At 40.2% G+C, this 19,239-nt stretch overlaps 1 protein-coding gene across 2 annotated transcripts in view; it reads left to right on the top strand.

Moving 5' to 3' along the window:
- The window catches only part of slc45a4a (solute carrier family 45 member 4a), a 40,237-nt gene that overhangs the window by 1,736 nt on the left and 19,262 nt on the right, over positions 1–19,239 (top strand). The window lies entirely within an intron of this gene.

Raw genomic sequence — 19,239 nt, 5'->3', positions numbered from 1 at the left:
TGTCTCTGACAGCCGTCGCTAAGTCCAATTTTGTCTGTGGTACACTGGAGCCCTTTATGGGAGAGGGTGTGAAAGTGAAAAGGAGGAGAGGAGGGAGGGAAGAAGGGGAAGAACATGAGAGCGATAAAGGGGAGGTAGAGAAAGAGAGATAAAAGGCTGAAACAGCCGTAACCTTGTTTATAATTCAAAGTCACTTCCCATGCAATCTCCACCCCCCCTCTTTCTTCCCCTCATTTTTCTCCTTTTCTCTCCTTCCCCCTCAGTGCGTAGTGTGATCTCCTAGCTTACATAACCAAGGCGACATGAGTGACAGGACGCTCTGTGGCCACCGTGACTCCTGGCTGGCTCACCCATGAAGGGCCACCACAGGGAGAAAGGCTTTGAAACACTTCCAATTTTCTCTTACTGTATTTCAAAAGGAGGTACTGAGATCTCCCAAATGTTAAAAAAGAAAAGTTAAAAAGTCTAATATCTTATGGCAGCAAAAGCCACTATCAGCTTTAATAATGGTAGCATTCTTAAGAACAATTTGTACCTTGTAATCATACTTACTGTAACCTTTTTATCAGGTTGTCTCTTAGTGGTAGTAGTATCAGACCAGTGATGGTGCTGCATGTTTTTGTTCTAATTTTAGACTTGATTTAGCTGCCCTTTAGATCAGGATGTGTCTGAGCCCCTCTTAGTAGATTTTGGAGCCACTGAGAGGTACAACGGCTACAGATTAGTCCACTGAAATAAATAAATCTAAAGCAGACCGAGCAGGGATTTCGGTTAGTTGAGATTTATCACTGATGTGGAGAGTTAATCTAGTCATGTCTGTCTTTTCATGTCAGGCTAATTGACTGCTGATCATAGCGATTGACTTCAGTCCAAATAAACTCAGAGTGCAGTGCAACATGTTTGAGTTTCATATTAATTTGTTGTAGATGCACCCATTTACTGTGCCTCAAATGTAGATAGATAGACGCCCCGGACAGTAGGTAAAAAGTGGACATGTCCGGGCAAAAGAGGACGTTTGGTCACCCTAAGATAGATAGATATAGTCTTTATTGTCCCATAGGGATAATCATTTCCACACATCTTCTTTTCATCATGTTCCATAGCACAACAACACATATAAAACACATAAAACATGTAACACATATACAAAAAAAACACATCACATTAAGACACCCACATAGACACATAAAATATGAAAACTACAGAGCAACTGAGGGGGTGGTGGCAGTTAAGGCTGAGCAATTTTATCGATTCTGCGATATAAATCAATATTTTATTCCCCAAGAAAGTATCGATTGTTATCGATTTTTATGCCGCGAGTATCGATACATAAGTCCCATTCAAATCCCCCGTGTTGTTTACCCCCGTTCACGTTGCAGGAAGAGCGATTTGGTCAGCCAGCCGCTAGTGTCGCTGTAGAGCAGCCAACGTCAACTGGCGGCCCGCCGCCAGAGCTTTTAGTCTGGCCCGCAGAATAATCATGAATTCACAAAATGTAAAGAGGAAAAATGCGTTCTGTTATTTATCATTTCAAGCATTTAGAGCAAAAACCCAGCCCCTGTATTTACATCTCTATTCACATGCCGTGATTTTCTACAGCGATGACAGAGCTCCACACACACAGCTGAGCCGAGATGTGTGTGCGTTAAAACGCACACACCGCTGAGCCAAGATGTGTGTGTGTGTGTGTGTGTGTGTGTGTGTGTGTGTTAAAGGTTAAAACACGCAGCACCTGACTGGGAACGATACAGAGTTACCAACGGCCGCTGGGGCAGATGAACTCACGCTGGTCTCTTTTCTGTAAATAGGCTACAATTAAACCTTCGTGAGTAGAAAGTCAATATTTATCAATGCACTCACCTGTGTAGACCGGCATCAACATGTAGAAAGCGATATTTCAATCTGCTCAGTCCACCGTGTTTTACGCAAACACAGCTCTACTCTGCAAATAGCGATTTTTTTACAAACAAGCTAAAACAAAAGCTGTCGGTTTTTAGTCTAACTGTTTATCATAGGCTGCCGGGAATCTGGAAATTTTGACAAATTCTTGTAAACCTCACTGCTGGCTGAACAAACCAAACTCTCCGCTAGAGCGGACAATCTGGTGCTACTTAATATGCACGTGAATGACGCGATCGTTATGTTCAGTGATGATGATGATTCTGGTTGTATTATTTTGCAACAATATCGTTTCATTGCAAATTAGGCATACGTGACGAGTGCATAGCCTGCTTATCAGTCCATTCATCATTAAAGCTGGGCTTCTGGCTTTTCCACGTGAACTTTTTGCTTCAGCGTCTTTGACAGTGACATGTTTACCTGACAACAGCCTTTCTTTCTGCAAGCATTTTCCACCAATCAGGATGCTGCATACTACAATAATTTTTCCATAATAGCAGACTTTAACCATCACTCCTCAGTGAACTAACCTGACTCCGCCAGATGGATTGCTTCACATTTGCTCGGCATATCCATCTGGGAACTATCCGTTGGAGAACTTTTGGGAAGGGGCGGAAATACTGGTTAGCTGATTGGATGAACCATCTGTCTATCACCTATGTTGGTGATAGACGGGCCAGATCAACCAATCAGATCCACGAAGCGTATGAAAATACAACCACAAGCCCGCCCCTGCTGCTGCAGGCAAAGCATAGCTCGTTAGCTCAGCATGCAAGCAACATGTCGGTAAAGGAGATTTGCCGTTTGTGTAACGAGAATTTAGGAATAAAAGGCACCATTTCAGGTTCCCGGACCATATTCCAAAAGAAGGATCCAAGAGAAAAAAAGCATTAGCGAGCGGCTAACAGAATTAGGGCTACCGCTGTCTGAAAATACTGGTTAGCTGATTGGATAAACCATCTGTCTATCACCACCTAACCCACCTCAAAACCAACGCTGATTGGCCCGGTCGTTTGGCTAACGGCTCCAAATTTTCTCTGCCTCAAGATGCCGGACTGATCTGCGAGTGGAAAACTGGAGCTCGCGAGATCAGGACGGTCTCACGAGGCTATCAGTGAACTGCCTCCTAGTCTGAGATCTTTTTCTAGTTAAAGAGCCAGTTATCATTATGGAGTTTCCATGTTTTTTAGGAGTTTGCTCACACTAATAGGCCTACATGTAAAAAAAAAAAAATTAATTATAATAATAATTAATTCAGTAAGAAAGTGAAAAAGAATAGGCGTATTAGGTATAAATTCATTTTATTTTATTTGAAAGTCCGGCCGCCACAGTGCTTAGAAAAATTCTGAAAAAAATGTAGTTGATGATCCCTGCTGTAGACTCTCTGTCCAGTCAGAGACATATATTGTGTAATTGATGTTTTCAGTTAAATTAATTAAATCCAAGTAAATGGAACACTCACAAGATGTCACCAAAATCACGTTGACATATCACGTTGATATACCGAACTTGTTAGCAAACCGCTAACCGCTTCTTTGTGGTTTCATCACCAGAGCAGATTTAAGGTAATCCTAAGGTCTGTTCACAGTGGCATTTTGGAAAGGTTTCTCTCCCTGTCCTGAGCAACTTTTTTTGGAATTCCTTTGTGCCACTCTCCAGTTGTTGTGATACTGTCATGATCAGCTAAGTTTGATTTTGTCTCGTGAATCTATTTAGATGTTGTATGTTTTCATGCTTTTTACCCCACAATAGCTGGTGCAGATTGATTCATGTTTTCAGCCTGCAAACAAACTACCCCCCAACTCTACGGGCGGAGGTCCAAGTTCTGGGATAACAAATATCGACCCCCCCCCTCCATGTGGTTAATGCTCCATGCACGCTGGAGACTGACTGTAGCTACTGGAATTAGCTGGATAGCTGGTTGGTTGGCTCGCACTGAGTGAAACCATTGTGTGTGTGTGTGTAACCCCACAACACTGGGATCAGAGAAGGGGAGTTGTGTGTATGCGCAGCAGACACAGTTTGGTCAAGGAGTCCATATTTCACAACCCAGAGAAAGGATAAGAAACCTCTACCTTACACGGTCTTGTGTGAAGAGCATGCAGAGCTCTTCTTTTAGTCTCTGAGCTCCTGGCAGCAGTCACTCAGACTAGGACACAGGTTTTTTCCCTAAAGGTACACACATACATTAGGAACAATCCCATCACACATAACTTTTTCCTAACTTAGTCTTGCCTCCCTTAAACCAGTGAGATAGGCACAGAGGAAAAAAAAGGTATGTCATGGAAAATAACCAAACCCGATTTATCTTTGGCAGTAGTATTTTATGTATCACTCGTAATAGAGTGCTGCAGGAATGAGTCCTAAAACCCGGCTATGACTTGGCATTTTTGCCCTTCCAGTTCCCTCATCTCAAAGTCTATGGGTTTTTGGTAAGTTGCCTGAAATAAGGTATGTGCTGTGGTTAATACCAGCTCAAGAGATTTTCACATTTTGTTCTACTTAAAATACATCAGTAAATAACCCACTTGTGAATTTTGAAGCTTTTTATGCATATTCAAAAAGGCTGTTGCTAAAAGTGGCTAAATGAGATTATGTGAGAGGTTGTCAGGGTCATTAAACGTAAGTATGTATTAAAAGTAAGTAACGTTAAAGTTGGAGGGTTAGTGGTGGTGATGTTGAAGTCGTGCGATCGTGGTGTAGTTTGTTTATAGGCTAACGTTAGCTTTTTACCTCTGCTGATTGCCTTTACGCTTCCAAAATCATAAAAGCGGTGTTCATTTGTGAAGATTATCATGATCAAAACTTGTAAGTATCATAAACTTTTGTTTGCCACAGAGCTTATTGTCTGCAATAATCAAATCCCTGTAGCCCTCCATAAGAAGTGATTGAGAATGGGCCACATGGGCAGCTCAGGGGCATTTTGTAAAGATTTTACTTCTGTGCAGTGGCTTTAGGTTCATTCTTCCTCTCCTTCAGGTATATTTTACAAGTTGCCTTTTCGAAAGACTGTAGTGTTGACGAACTGACCGAAGAGCTGGTTAATTAACCCGACTCGTGTCACTGAGCCGGGAGAATCGAGTGCCATACGTCAATGAACCGACTCACTCCTGTTTTTTTCTTTTACTTCATTCGTGCCGTTGGCATTATATATGTCAATGGTTGGCCGTTGTGTAGCTGGTATTCTTCTGCTACTGTGTGTGTTGTAATCTAGCTCATTAGCGCCTCCGCTGGACTGGAGGGGTGGTGGTAGAATCAATGGGAAAATGAGGAAATGAGCTACTAATGCCTAGACCCTATGCCGAACGAGACCGAATGTAACCGTGCAACCGGCCGGCCTGCTCGACTCTAATGTATTCAAGCGGTGTCTTGGTTCTCGGCAAGTTTGAGTTATTAACCGATCCTTGTTTCAGGTACATCATCTTAGAGGATTGTGTTCACGGCAATTCACACATTATCGATGGGGAAGTACAGTACATCACATACAAATACACGTCAAGTTATCTTGGTAGTTATGTTAAGTTAAATGTTAGAGAAGTGAATGTTGCTACGTGGTAGCTAGGCTAGGCTGTCACAAGGAGACCGCTCACCAGGCTACTGAACGAGACCGTAGAGACCGTAACCGAGGGTACTGCATGAGTCTATATTCAAACGGGTGTCTAGGTTCTCGGCAAGTTTGACTTATCAACCGATAGCAGAAGCCTTTATTTCTCGTGCATCTTAGATGATTGTGTACATACATATTAATAGATTACATTATCGATGGATATCACATACAAATGCACGTCATGTTATCTTAGTAGTTATGTTAAGTTAAATGTTTGTTACGTGATAGGTATGCTGTCACCAGGAGACTGTGCACCAGACTACTGAACAAGACCGTAACGGTGCCTAATGCACGAGTCATGTAATCAAACGGGTGTCTAGGTTCTCGGCAAGTTTGAGTTATCAACCGATAGCAGAAGCCTTTATGTCTCGTGCATTTTAGAATTGTGTTCGTGGAAATTCATATGCTATACTACCAAGGGGAAAGTATTAGGCCTATATCACATACAAATACACGTAATGTTATCTTGATAGATATGTAAAGTTAAACGCGATCACCCCCCCCCTGCCGCAGAGGGCACGCAAACCGGTGACCGAATCTATTAACTCGGTAGGCCAACCAACGACCGTCCGGTTGAACCGACTCTCGTAAAAGAGTCGGTTGTCCCATCACTAAAAGACTGATGCAAGTAATTCTTCAAGCTTCACCCAAAGTGAGAGAGAGAAAGCGAGAGAGAGAAAGCGAGAGAGAGAAAGCAAGAGAGAGAGAAAGAGAGAGAGAGATCTTTTTGGTTAGGAGGATGATGTATTGCATAAGGTTTAAGCTTTCTGAGCTCTAAAGTGTACACAGAAAGATGTTTAAGCATCATGATACTCATTAAAAACAAAACTGAAGGAAAAACTGTCAACAAAATGACAAAAATATCTTTATCTTCATCTGATATGCATGTCCAGTTGCAGCAGTTCCATATTAGCAGCAGTAATTATCAGGTAAATTTAATTTTATAATGGCAGAAACTAGTGTTGGGTGATATTGAATAAAATGATGGCCTTCAACACTGAGCCAGTTTTCTAGAGAGTAAAATGTCCTTTAATGTAGAGTGAAGCATTTGTTAAATTACATCCATTTAATGTTTACTAATTAAGTCCTAAAAGTCATATTTTCTTAAAACGTGAAAAGGCTGCTAGTGTGATGAGAAAACTTCAACTTGTCCTTGATATGAATTAACTTTTCTTTACTCTAGTGTAGCAATTTATGTTCTTCTTATTCACATTCTACCAAATTGATTTATTTTGGAAACTGGTTAAAATAATTTTATGGCACAGACACCTTTCACTTTAAGGAATCAATTACTTTTCTTAGTTCAGGTCATATTAAGTGTGAAGCCAGAGATTCTGTTTAATGGAATCTAATTTGATGTGGATAATTTATTTGGCAAAAGCCTACTATATATACATTTTATATTTTGACTCCTGCTGGAGTGCAGATCTTATAGATAAAGCACAGTTGCTTGTTTGCTTCAAACCACATGAGTCTTGTTGGGTATCAGGAAATCACTGCCTGAAGGTGACCCAACGGGTGCTTTTTCACCATAAATCTTGTTTAATCTTAATCTGTGTATTAGCTTGTTTGACTAACTAGCTGTTAGTGTACAGCTGTGCCACCAATGTGGTGCCTACAAACAGTCCAGGGCTGGCAGCTCTGCAACATTGTTATCCTTCTTTGGAGGTCTTCTTGGCATTGCTAAAGGAGATTTCTACAGTCCAACAGGAAATGTCATTCTGTTATTCCAGGTTCTGTTGCTGAAAGTCTCCGTTCACTATACTAGTGTCTTGACCGTTAGTTTATTCAATTTCCTTGGATACACCTTCCACTGTTTGACACACCACTGTATTTACGGTTTCACATGTATCATGGCATCTGGATGGTAGCATGTTAGCATGCAGCTCATTGGACCAGTGGCATTCTGCTGGCGGCAGTCTGAGGCTTTCAAAATACGAGCCCAGCATGCCATCTGGTTCTGTCATTTGTGATTGTTATTGTTCTGTAGCATTTTACCAATGTTAGCTGCCAAATCCAGTGATTTTTAAATGCTTAATTGTTATTGTAATCTAACATCAGTGACTCGGTTGACTTGAGCTACATGCTAATTTATGCAGCGATCTACAAAATTTAGATTCCCACGTTGCATGCTACATGTAGCATGCTATTTATTGTACAACAAAGCATCTTGATCTTGCATTGTTTATGCTAGCGTTTCAGGTAACGTAATCCACTGAGTGATCCTAACATGGTAGCTGGTCTAATCCAGTGGATGACCTTGCGGATAGAGTAATATTGGTTGATGTTAGAGTGACTAATCACCATAATCTGACCCAGTCATTCATAGGACAGAGTAGGTGAATAGATGTGTAAAATGTAGCATATCTGAGGTAACTACACTACACAAGGACACTAGCATTCATCAACGGGCAGATGAAATACAGTATGTTGGAAAGAGAAAAAATATCTCTATAGAAAAAGGGGGAGAAATAAGAGCCACTGGCAGTGTGAATATTATTCTTGCCGTGGTGGCCGTTTAACCACAATCTTCAGTCCCCCGTTATCTTTGTACATTTCTGCCAGTGTCTCTGCGGAGAGACATAGAGTGAGAGACAAACACACCAGTCTAGTCAGTTATTTAAAGCCTTCCTATTCATAGCTCTTTATATAATCGCTGCAGTAACTTTGTTCATTTATTAATGTTATCACTGTACACACAATGAGACACAAAAGGGTTTAAGAAAGGGTTATTTGCTAACATTGCCACCGTTACAGGGCGGGTTATTGGTGTAAGTGGACAGAAGACAAGGCAAACAGCAACACTGCTATGCGATGATTAATGCCAGGGGTTCCCAAACTCTGGTGCGTGGACCATGAGCGGGTCATTGAGAGGGTTCTATGGTAATCAAACAGTGGTACATGAATGTGTGTTTGTGTTGATGCAAGTGCAGAGTCAGCAGAAACTTTAGTCTTTAAGACAAAGCCATATTCTGTGCATTCATATGCATGTTTTTCCATGCAACAGGCGATAAGCTAGGTATGTGTGAGCTATAAGTGTAAGATATGTGAGGAATGCAGAGCTGTGTGTGTGTGTGTGTGTGTGTGTGTGTGTGTGTGTGTGTGTGTGTGTGTGTGTGTGTGTGTGTGTGTGTGTGTGTGTGTGTGTGTGTGTGTGTGTGTGTGTGTGTGTGTGTGTGTGTGTGTGTGTGTGTGTGTGTGTGTGTGTGTGTGTGTGTGTGTGTGTGTGTGTGTGTGTGTGTGTGTGTGTGTGTGTGTGTGTTGCTCCCAGCTCTCCCCGTCCATGAAGGGAGGTGAATTCATCAAAAACAAGCCACCACGGAGCTCTCAGGTGATGACGAGGGACAAAGAAACATGAGGAAAAACAAATTATCACTATAATGTTATTATATTATTGTTTTGATAAATCCATAGTTTAATGAATCATTTGCTCTATTTGTCCCAAAAGGGCAACTGGTTGTGCAGCAGTGAAACAGAAACACAAAGCGCATAAAGACCTTCAGATCCATCTATCTATACATCATCATCAATTCATGAGCAAAAAGCACAAAACACGGTCTTGCTCAACTCAATACACTCAAGGGTTTTGTTGCTATGTATGTATATATATGTATGTATGTACTGTATGTATGTATGTATGTATATATGTATATGTATATATATATATATATATATATATATATATATATATATATATATATATATATATATATATATATATATATATATATATATATATATATATATATATATATATATATATATATATATATATATATATATATATATATAATAGTAATTGTGAAGTGATGTAAAAATGGTTATAAATCTAAATTGTGATCAAATATATTTAAATTGACTTGCAAATGAATTGTTTCCATGTGTTGCTTTAATAAGTAAGATGTTTGTCTGTGTAAACACCTGCGAGTGTGCAGCAGGTGCAGGCTGGTCATTTGGGTTATCAAGCTCCCATCACAGATGTTTTGTTTAATAGGATTCACATGGCCTTCAGAAGGCCCAAACACAACACCCACACTGCATGAACACTTTACCTAGAGCTTGTTCAGAACACCACAGCCAGTAACCTTGGAGCAACACAAGGCTAACGGGACACCAAGCTGCTGTGAAGAATTCTCCATCCAGAGTGTTTGAATGGCCATGAAGCATGAAACCAAAAATCATAACTGCATCCTCCGATGAGAGCTGAGAAATGTCCATCAAAGATACAAATCTTATATTAGTATGATCTATTACCAAATGTTTACATTAATTGTTCAAAGATATTGTGCAAAAATATATTTGTGAGCACAAATAATCTTAATATAGTAATAGAATTGGGTCCAAATGGATTGTACTGTCTATGGAGTATTCACTATATGAAATATTACTGTTTCCATGTATTTTTTTTTCACTTGACATCAATTTATTTATCATAAAATACAGACAAGTTGGCCTGTAGTACAGTAGTCAGTCAAAGAAAATCTAGAAAAAGACTAGAAAATCTAGAAAACTGAGCAACACACACACACACACACACACACACACACACACACACTATAGTAACAGCCAGTAGGAGAAGTGGTATAAGAAGAAGAGTAGAAAAACATCTGCTCTCTCACTGCCGCTAGTTGACTTTGACCGTATAGCTGAAAGCATGGATGGATACTGACTAATCTTGTACAGTCATATATCTGGCTGAAATGATAAAGGCGGGAGTAATCTAAAAAAAAAAATCTATTTACTTAGAGAAAAGTAGTGGACGCTTGTCAGATTTTTTTACTGCGGGGGGTCATCTCTGTGCCTGAGTAGCAGTGCTTCGGCTGTAGCCTACTTCCATCCAATATAGTCCCAAATCAGTATCTGCCTAGGAAATCGTCTAGTCTTAATCTGCATTGCTCTTTATACTCGTTGTGAATACGCAGGCCACAAGAAGTAATTATGTTTTGTTTTTGTTGTTATTGGGGTCACTTTTACTCACGACATGCTAACGGCAACAAAGGATTCCATTCATTACGCTAAGCTAAGCTAGCAGCGGCGCCGACGGACTAAGACAATGCATGCAGTGAGACAAAAATGCGTTTGCCCACCTGTATAAATATAGAGGAGACGGTGAACAACCCTATTTCAACAAATGGTGGCGTATTCCTTTACCATTTCTGTCATTTTTAATTGGCACCCGAATACACCACTATAAGCTTTTTGCTGACCAACTGTATTTGTGGTTACATAAGATTACTGACTGATTGCTGCTGATTGGCGTTATTGATCGCTTCTTTGGTAGCTAAAGGTCAGTCAGTGATGCTGTTTGGAGCTTCCTGTGTGTGATAGTTCAGTCGGTCTAAGGGCCTGCATCCCCGCTGTCAGTCACTTATAGTTGTATTTTAATGTAATTGGCAGATAGTAAAGGCTTTAAAATAGAGCTAAATAAATACATTTGGAGATCGCCATTCACCAGATTTAACACTTTAAATTTCTTTCTCAGTTTCAATCTCTTCCTCTGTCTATGTGTGTCTCACAGTAGGAGGTAGCCAGTTTACTGCAGTGGTGTTACATAACTCTGCTGACTAGAAGCAGCTGCGAGTGTGAGTGTGTGTTTACATGCAGGCTTCATTCAATTTTAATGCCACCTCATAGAGAGGAGGGTTGGCGGGGGTCTTTACCCCTATGCACACACGCGTACACACACACTTTAAAACCACTCAATATAAAGGTGTGTGTGTGTGTGTGTGTGTGTGTGTGTGTGTGTGTGTGTGTGTGTGTGTGTGTGTGTGTGTAATAACTTTATTTATATAGCACATTTTAATAGCTTTACTGTCAAATTAAAGGATAAAAGTAACTAAAATCCAAAATAGTTAATAATTAAAGGAGAATTCCGGTCAATTTTTACGTTAATCTTGATCGCTATAGCTACGCGAGTACTTTCGATAGAAAAAACCCAGAATCAGTGCAGGTAACACTGAGAAGCTGCAGCTACGTACTACAAGTGTCCCCTGAGCTAAAACGGCAGTGCTCGGGGCAAGTTTTAGAGTGCCTTTGTTCCTCTTAACAGACACAAAATGCAATTAAAAGTCTGTGCCACATGAACAGGGCCCTTACGTGTCAACAAGATGCGTTTTCAACTCAGACATTGTTTAAATTCACCTACCCTGGTCCCTGTCTCGATCCTGCCGGTAGCTAGCTTGCCCTGCTAGCTGATAGCCGTTAGCTGCTAGCTGCCGTTTGGTGAGTGTATTCAGACAGGCTTCTGTGATAATCATCCCAATAACAATCCACGGAGCGGTGGTGGTGTGGCTATGTCCTCCAGAGGACAGGTCATGTCACATCTTGAAGTGTATTCCCCCCTAAAAAAAATAATTGTGCAGTAGTAGCTGCTAGCTGCCCTCCGGTGAGTGTGTACAGCCCGATAGTGGAATAAAAATCCACGGAGCGCTCGGTGGGCTGGTGGATGTCCTGCATAGGACAGATCATGCCTTCGCAGCGAAAGGTTTAGATTATTTCCCCCTCAAAATAGGTAATTGAGCACTGTCGTGGTTATGACCACTGGTTATCAGTGACTATGTAACTACATGGAAACGGGATCAGCGATGTCTGTGGCTTGCACAGTAATAGCGTTACTGAAGCTTAGCTGTTGCATCGCGCTGTCTCCTGGGAATTCAGTTGTAGCAGAAAAGGTAAACAGTAATTTGCAGATTGGAGCATAGTGTGTGAAGAGTGAAAAGCGGAGTTGTTTATAAGGGAAGAAGAAGGAGTATGAAGAATATAGCAGATATACAACACACGGAAGAGCCTTTTGAGTTTGATGGTCGTGCTTATTTATTCGAACCCGAGTATACAGACGAAGAACTGGCCTCAAGAGTTGGAAAGAACGAGACTGACAGACAGAGGGGAAACAGGCAGATGAACTTGCTGCTCCAAGCACAAGCTAAAGTTAGCCTTCAGTAACTGGGGGACATAGCCACACCACCGGGCGCTCCGTGGATTGTTATTGGGATGATTATCACAGAAGCCTGTCTGAATACACTCACCAAACGGCAGCTAATGGCTATCAGCTAGCAGGGCAAGCTAGCTACCGGCAGGATCGAGACAGGGACCAGGGTAGGTGAATTTAAACAATGTCTGAGTTGAAAACACATCTTGTTGACACGTAAGGGCCCTGTTCATGTGGCACAGACACATTAATTGCATTTTGTGTCTGTTAAGAGGCACAAAGGCACTCTAAAACTTGCCCCGAGCACTGCCGTTTTAGCTCAGGGGACACTTGTAGTACGTAGCTGCAGCTTCTCCGTGTTACCTGCACTGATTCGGGTCGGGGTTTTTTCTATCGAAAGTACTCGCGTAGCTATAGCGATCAAGATTAACGTAAAAATTGGCTGGAATTCTCCTTTAAAACAAATACCATCAGTCAAGAAAAAGCCATGACTGGTTCTGAGTTCAGTTCTTACCTTGCAATAATTTCCAAATGAGTGTAAAAATAATCTGCTTGAAGACAATACTATTCTCCTTCCTGCATTGATTTGATTGCCAGTTTGTTGTCATCAGCTACACACACACACACACACACACACACACACACACACACACACACACACACACACACACACACACACACACACACACACACACTGAGCCATACATCACTCAGTATTTCACTCTGCTAGGCACTTTGTTAATGATGACCTTGCTTGTGAGTATGTGTGTAGGTGCTGGAGACTGTGTGTGTCTGTTATGAGATTGATGTTCTCTCCCTTAGCTTACTGCTGGGAAGTGCAATGACTCAATGACTCACTCCTTTCTCCCCTCACTTCTTGCTCGTTCTGACTCTGCCCTCCCTTTGTCCACTCTGCAGTCCGTGAGAGCAAAAATGTCACCTGAAAATTAGCAGGTAGCACAAGCTGGTACCTTTTTGTTATTTGCTTTTATCTCAACAGAGTTTGGGTCACTAGGTTTCACAAATATCTGCAGGATGTTCTGTTAGGTAGAAAGTTGTTAGCTCAACATTTATAGTAAAGCTGTGCACACTCCCATCATTTTGAAACTGTTTCATTGTTTTACAACTTTGATTCACAGTGGATTACTTCAGCTTTTTTTTAATACAGATATTTAGAAATACATTTATTTTAAATGGATTCATTTGATTCATGAAATGAGAGTTACTGAAACTCCTTCAGACCAGAATGCAGAATTTTCATTGGTATCATGTAGGCTAACACAAAGTGTCCTCTTTAAAACAGTGTTTATTATTGTAATTTGGGCAAATTGTTAATAGAGATGATCCGATACCATTTTTTGCTTCCCGATACCGATTCCGATACCTGAACATGCGTATCGGCCGATACCAAGTACCGATCCGACACCAGTGTGTCATATATATTTATTATGTGTTAACAACTGTATACTATTATCCCTGTAGTGATATGATTTCTATCTTTGTTGTCGGTCTGGCTCAGGTTAAACTCTTTGTGAAACATGAACAAACACAGAACTTTCTTTTATTCTCCAGTTTGACAGTCAGTTATAACGGAAAAAGAACATAAATAAACTACTTTAACGTAGATTTTCTTTATGGCTTTATTACGTGGTATCGGATTGGTGCATGAACTCCAGTACTTACCAATACCGATACCAGCGTTTTAGGCAGTATCGGAGCCTATACCGATACTGGTATCGGTATCGGACCATCTCTAATTGTTAATAACACCGTTGTCACTCTTTCTATTAGAGATGTTCAGTACATGTAAGAAGGAACCTTTAACACCAAATTTTAAAGCGTTTAAAAGTGGCTGTAATCAACATTGGTGTTACTGACCTCAGTAGCTTTTTGTTGCTACTTCCTGGTTAAAAGCTCACTGGAAAGCCTCAGAAACCTTTATGATATGTTTACGCTGTGGCAAATAAGTGGCTGCTGAGCTATTGGCCTTATGAACAGTGCTTGTATTGGCCAAGTAACTGAACAAAACAGTTTATCCAAGAGGATTCAGAGAAATAAGGTAAATGACTGAAGTAGACGCGGCAGGTTAAAGGTTAATGGGTATGTCATAACCTTAAATTATAACAAAAATGTACTCTTACGGTGGATAAAATCATCAAAAAGTAATTTTGTAATGCCAACGATGTAAAAAACCTAATCTGGAATTTTATTAACCATATATTTATTGTTACACTCACTTGCATATTCGAAAAGTTATTAATAAGAAAATTAAAATCACAAATTTGTTTTCCCCTCCTTATGTGCACAAATAAAAACAGCATCAGACATCAATACTCAAACACCTGACCAATGTATTGCTGGGGCTTCAGCTAACTGTTTACTTTCATTGTATGATTGCCCCTTTTTTTAATAGATTTTATTTATGAAATGTTTCCTTTTTTGCAACACAAAAAACACAAAAAAAGAAATAGAGATGACAAAATAAAACACAAACTGTCGCACAAAAATGTGCACGTCAATCTGTAAGATGACTGAAAGTGGATTAAGAGTCAGAAATAGAATCCATAAAGCCAGGACCAAGGTTGAGGAAGGCCCAAGACAATGATTGTCCCTTTTTAAGTAGAGGAATATAAAAAAGCGATCTAGTTAGATGCAGGGACAATAAGGGGCCTGCAGCCTACAGCTAGCGTTGGCATAAAACCTACCACCAGATGCTTATCAATAATAGAATATTGATGTTAATATTTCAAATCTGCTCCCAAATTCCATCTGTGGCATTTCTTTTCTCCTCTCTGAATACTACACCTGACTCCGTTCACATGTTTTGTTTAATAAAAAACACCTGCTTCCTCCTTTCCTTTCCTCATGCTCTCAGTCTCTCACTCTCTCTTTCACCCTCCTTCCTTCCTGCCCACTTTCTCCCTTCGTGACCTCTGCCCTACACTCACTTTCACACCATTTCTCGGATGTTTTCTGGACGCTTGTCATTTTTCCTGCAGTTTTCTCACGCCAGTGCAGGATATGAAAGGATTGTTTTGTGTTTATGGGAGGGATAGAAACAGAGAGAGAGGAGAGATGAAGGGAAAGAAGGAGAGAATGAGGTGGATGTTTGTTAGTTGTTAAAGAAAAGGTCAGATTGTTTGATTTCAGTTTGGGGTTTATAAGAGTGAAAGGAGATATTGGACTTTTTGTTTGGAGGAGTGATAGGAGAAGGGGAGGTCAAAGAGAGGGATGGAGAGATGTAGACGTGAGTGATAGTGGGTTTTGTTTACTAGATAGGAAACACAACATTATTATCATCATGAGAGTAGAAAACTCAGAGATAGGAATGGGGGGTTAGAGAAAAGATACATCCCTCATGGCACATGGTTACAGCTTTAAAAAGGGGAATTTGTACTCCCTGTGTCATCAAATGACCCAAAATATAGACAGTGGTTTGAGATGTTTTAAAAGTAAACATGTTGGACAAGCAGTTGTGCAGTCAGGACAGAATATTTAAAGAAGAAAATGGATTAAAAATTAAGATTGGCAATATTTTACATTTTTCTTTCTGACAACAAATCCCAGTAAAGTGTCTCTCAACACTTTCATTTAGCCCATTTGTTTCTACCAAAGGTGCAAATCTTTAAAACCAGGTCACAAATATTTAGTTTCATTTAAAAAAAAAAAAAAAAATCTAGGTCACAAATATTTAGTTTCATTAAAAAAAAAAAATCTAGTATTTTCCTAAAACAGCTGGGTAATGTAGTTTTTAGCAAACGTTACTCAAACACAAGTAAATAATGCATTTGTAGTGCACTATGTTCAGCAGTGAATTAATACATATATATAAGGCAGTGTTAGCATCAGCACGAAGGTGCATGATTGACTGAAAATAAAGTGCTCATTTTCATGGTAACAAATGCACTGAGGAAAGCAACTTTTCTGTACAGCCCTGTAATGGATCAAATACAATCTGAATCTCTTTTTTTGTTCTCTGTGTGCGAGTACAATAAATGAACATGTCACTCAGTGTGACTCATAGATGTGTTTTTTTTTTTTAAGTTTTTGGACACCAAAGGAGCTCTATGGCTATATAAGGCTTCAGATACACAAACAGTACTTGTTAGTAAGATTGTTTTTCTTTTCATAGGATTTGTTCACATTAGGAAAAATATGGGATATTGCCGGCCTTAAGCTTTAAAGCATGCCGTCTTTAATAAATAAAAGTCTATTGTCTATTGAGTGCACAGGATTCGTGGAATGTTTGACCTTTTTTAACCAATAGAAATTTAAAAACATCTCACCAGATGATATGGAAATCTGATGTGCCTGGATGCTTAGTTATCAATTATATGGCCCCCAGAAAGTCACCATACATTTTTCTTTAAACTTTAATTTCACTTTTACAGAATAAAGTTGGCAATCATGTTTTAAAGTATCCTGTTATGTCAGCTGTATTGGCCATGAACGTCAATATTTATGTGAGATGTTAGAATCTTTATGACCGTTCAATACATATTTTTTGTTTTTATGTGCTTTTAGGGCCAAAGACATTTCCAGAACAACTGAATACAGAGGACACTTTCTAAAATTGGGATTTTCCCAAGCTTCATGAGGAAATAATTTTAAAACAAATTGTAGTGCAAAGTGCAAAAACAGAAATACAGTAATCCTTGTTCAGGACGTCCTGAAAACAAGGAGAGGGCTGTTGTTAAAATGTGCAGAAAAAAAAAGCTATTGTTCTTTTAAGTTTAACATCAAATTCTGGATAATGTGGTTCTACAAGGCATTGTTTTCTCTGTTTAAGTGTTTTAAAAAGACTATAAGTTTTACTGTCTGTTTATGAGTGCAGGCGCGACGTGGAGAAACGCACACATAAAGTCTACGCAGAAGTTGTGATGAATGGGCAGTCTGTACTCCCAACAGTCACACATTGAGCTCCATATTTTGTGTGTGTGTGTGTGTGTGTGTGTGTGGGAAATGTGCGTAGTAAAATGAGCACTTTGATGATACATGGAGCAGATTGGACATTTTTCTTTCCCACGATCAATCAACAACAATCACAGCCGTCTGCCGGCTCGAACATGAGATTTTTCAGTCAGGATAGAGAGATCTTTCCAGCTTTCTCTCTCTCTGTCCTCCACGTTTCCTCCCTCCTTCTCTCATGTTATCCTCTCCCTTTTTTGATTTTTTTTTAGCTTAATCCTTTCTCACACTCCTCTCGGTTTCCTCCCTTGATTCTCTCAGTATTGTTCTGTGTGTGTGTGTGTGTGTGTGTGTGTGTGTGTGTGTGTGTGTGTGTGTGTGTGTGTGTACACAGAGACATTTCTTTACTTTCTAGGTGTGTTTTTTTCTGTATCGTGTGTGTGTGGAAAGGGAACTGTTAATAATAATAATAATAATAATAGAAACTGTTTTCCTGTTTTGATGTTGACAAACCTACAGACAGACAGATTCCTATCTGCATCTATGTCTCCTGCTCTATGGCTGTGTTTGAGTTTTGACGTAAGGTTGTGTGTGTGTGTGTGTATGTGTGTGTGTGTGTGTGTGTGTGTGTGAGAGTGTGACAGAAAAGGGGAATAAAAATAAATGTGAGACAAACGGAGAGAAACAAAGCTTTCCTTAGTTTGAACAAACCCCACAACAGGAAGCCCTGTGTGAATGACACGGCCATATTAGGAGCCAGGAAGTGAAGGTAATGGAGTCTCCGTGGTGACAGGGTTCCCAAGACCTGGTCACCACGGCGACAGGGGTCAAGCCTTGTTTATGGCCCGCTCATGAGAAACACAGAGGTTGACAGTTGTACAGGACCTATTAAGTTTCAAGTAAGGGCAAAGTGCCAATGTGATACAATGCAGGTGGTCTAAGATGCACACCATGTATTCACAATGTCGCTGCTGGGGATGCTTGTTGCTCTCTTCACATGTTTCTTGTCCATTCTTTACTGTCGATTAATGAATAAAGGCAAAACATAATCTTAAAAAAACATGATTGCCTGGCATGCATAATTCTCCTGAAATACACTTCATATACCTGTGTCCCTGGTAAACTTTTAGCCATACATTTAAGTTTAAATACTTTGCAGAAGGCGTGAAGTGCGGCTGCTTGTCATTGTTACATTCAGGCCTGGCACACCAAACCGTTTTTTCTACCATTTTTCTCAGCAAGTAGTAAGATCTGATCTAAGTGATCGGATCACTAGTGGACAGCTCTAAGTACAGGTGAAAACTCTCTCAGGACGCATTGAGATCTGGTCTCAAATACCGTATTCGGAGGTGGTCTGAGTCGCATGTGTCCACATTGTAATAGTGGTAAGAACGGGTATGTGTCCTGTGTCCACATTAAAGACCGCCTACTCAACTGTGAGCGGAACTACGTACTCATTCAAAGTTTTACTCATGTCACAGAAACCACTGAGTGAATTGTGTGTTATGGATGTTATTATCACATGCTGTTAGTGATGTTTTTTTTGTTATTGCATGTTGTCTGCTCTAATATCCTGGCTGTCAAAGCTCTCTGCAGAATTGCCTTGAAAAGGCAGCCACCGGTATACAGTATTGTTATTTTTTAGTTTCATAAAACGTCCCCAAATTCACCAATATGTACGATATTACTACAGACACTCCTACTCCTGAGCTTAGGTTGTCTCCTTCTGTTATTTATTAGTCTTATTAGTGTTACCAGAGCTACAGCGCTGTCGGAGGTAAAGCTTGATTTATGGTCCTGCGGAGGTTCCACGCAGAGCTTTCGCCATAGCCATAGCCTACGTAAGTGGCCTGAAGTTTATACTTGTGCGTTGGTGTGTGCGTCGATCTCAGCAGGG

The sequence above is a fragment of the Perca flavescens genome, chromosome 14, assembly GCF_004354835.1.
Source record: "Perca flavescens isolate YP-PL-M2 chromosome 14, PFLA_1.0, whole genome shotgun sequence".
In the NCBI taxonomy this organism is placed as follows: Eukaryota; Metazoa; Chordata; class Actinopteri; order Perciformes; family Percidae; genus Perca; species Perca flavescens.
Note: the sequence above shows the minus strand (reverse complement) of the source record. Positions and strands in the feature narration are given on the sequence as shown.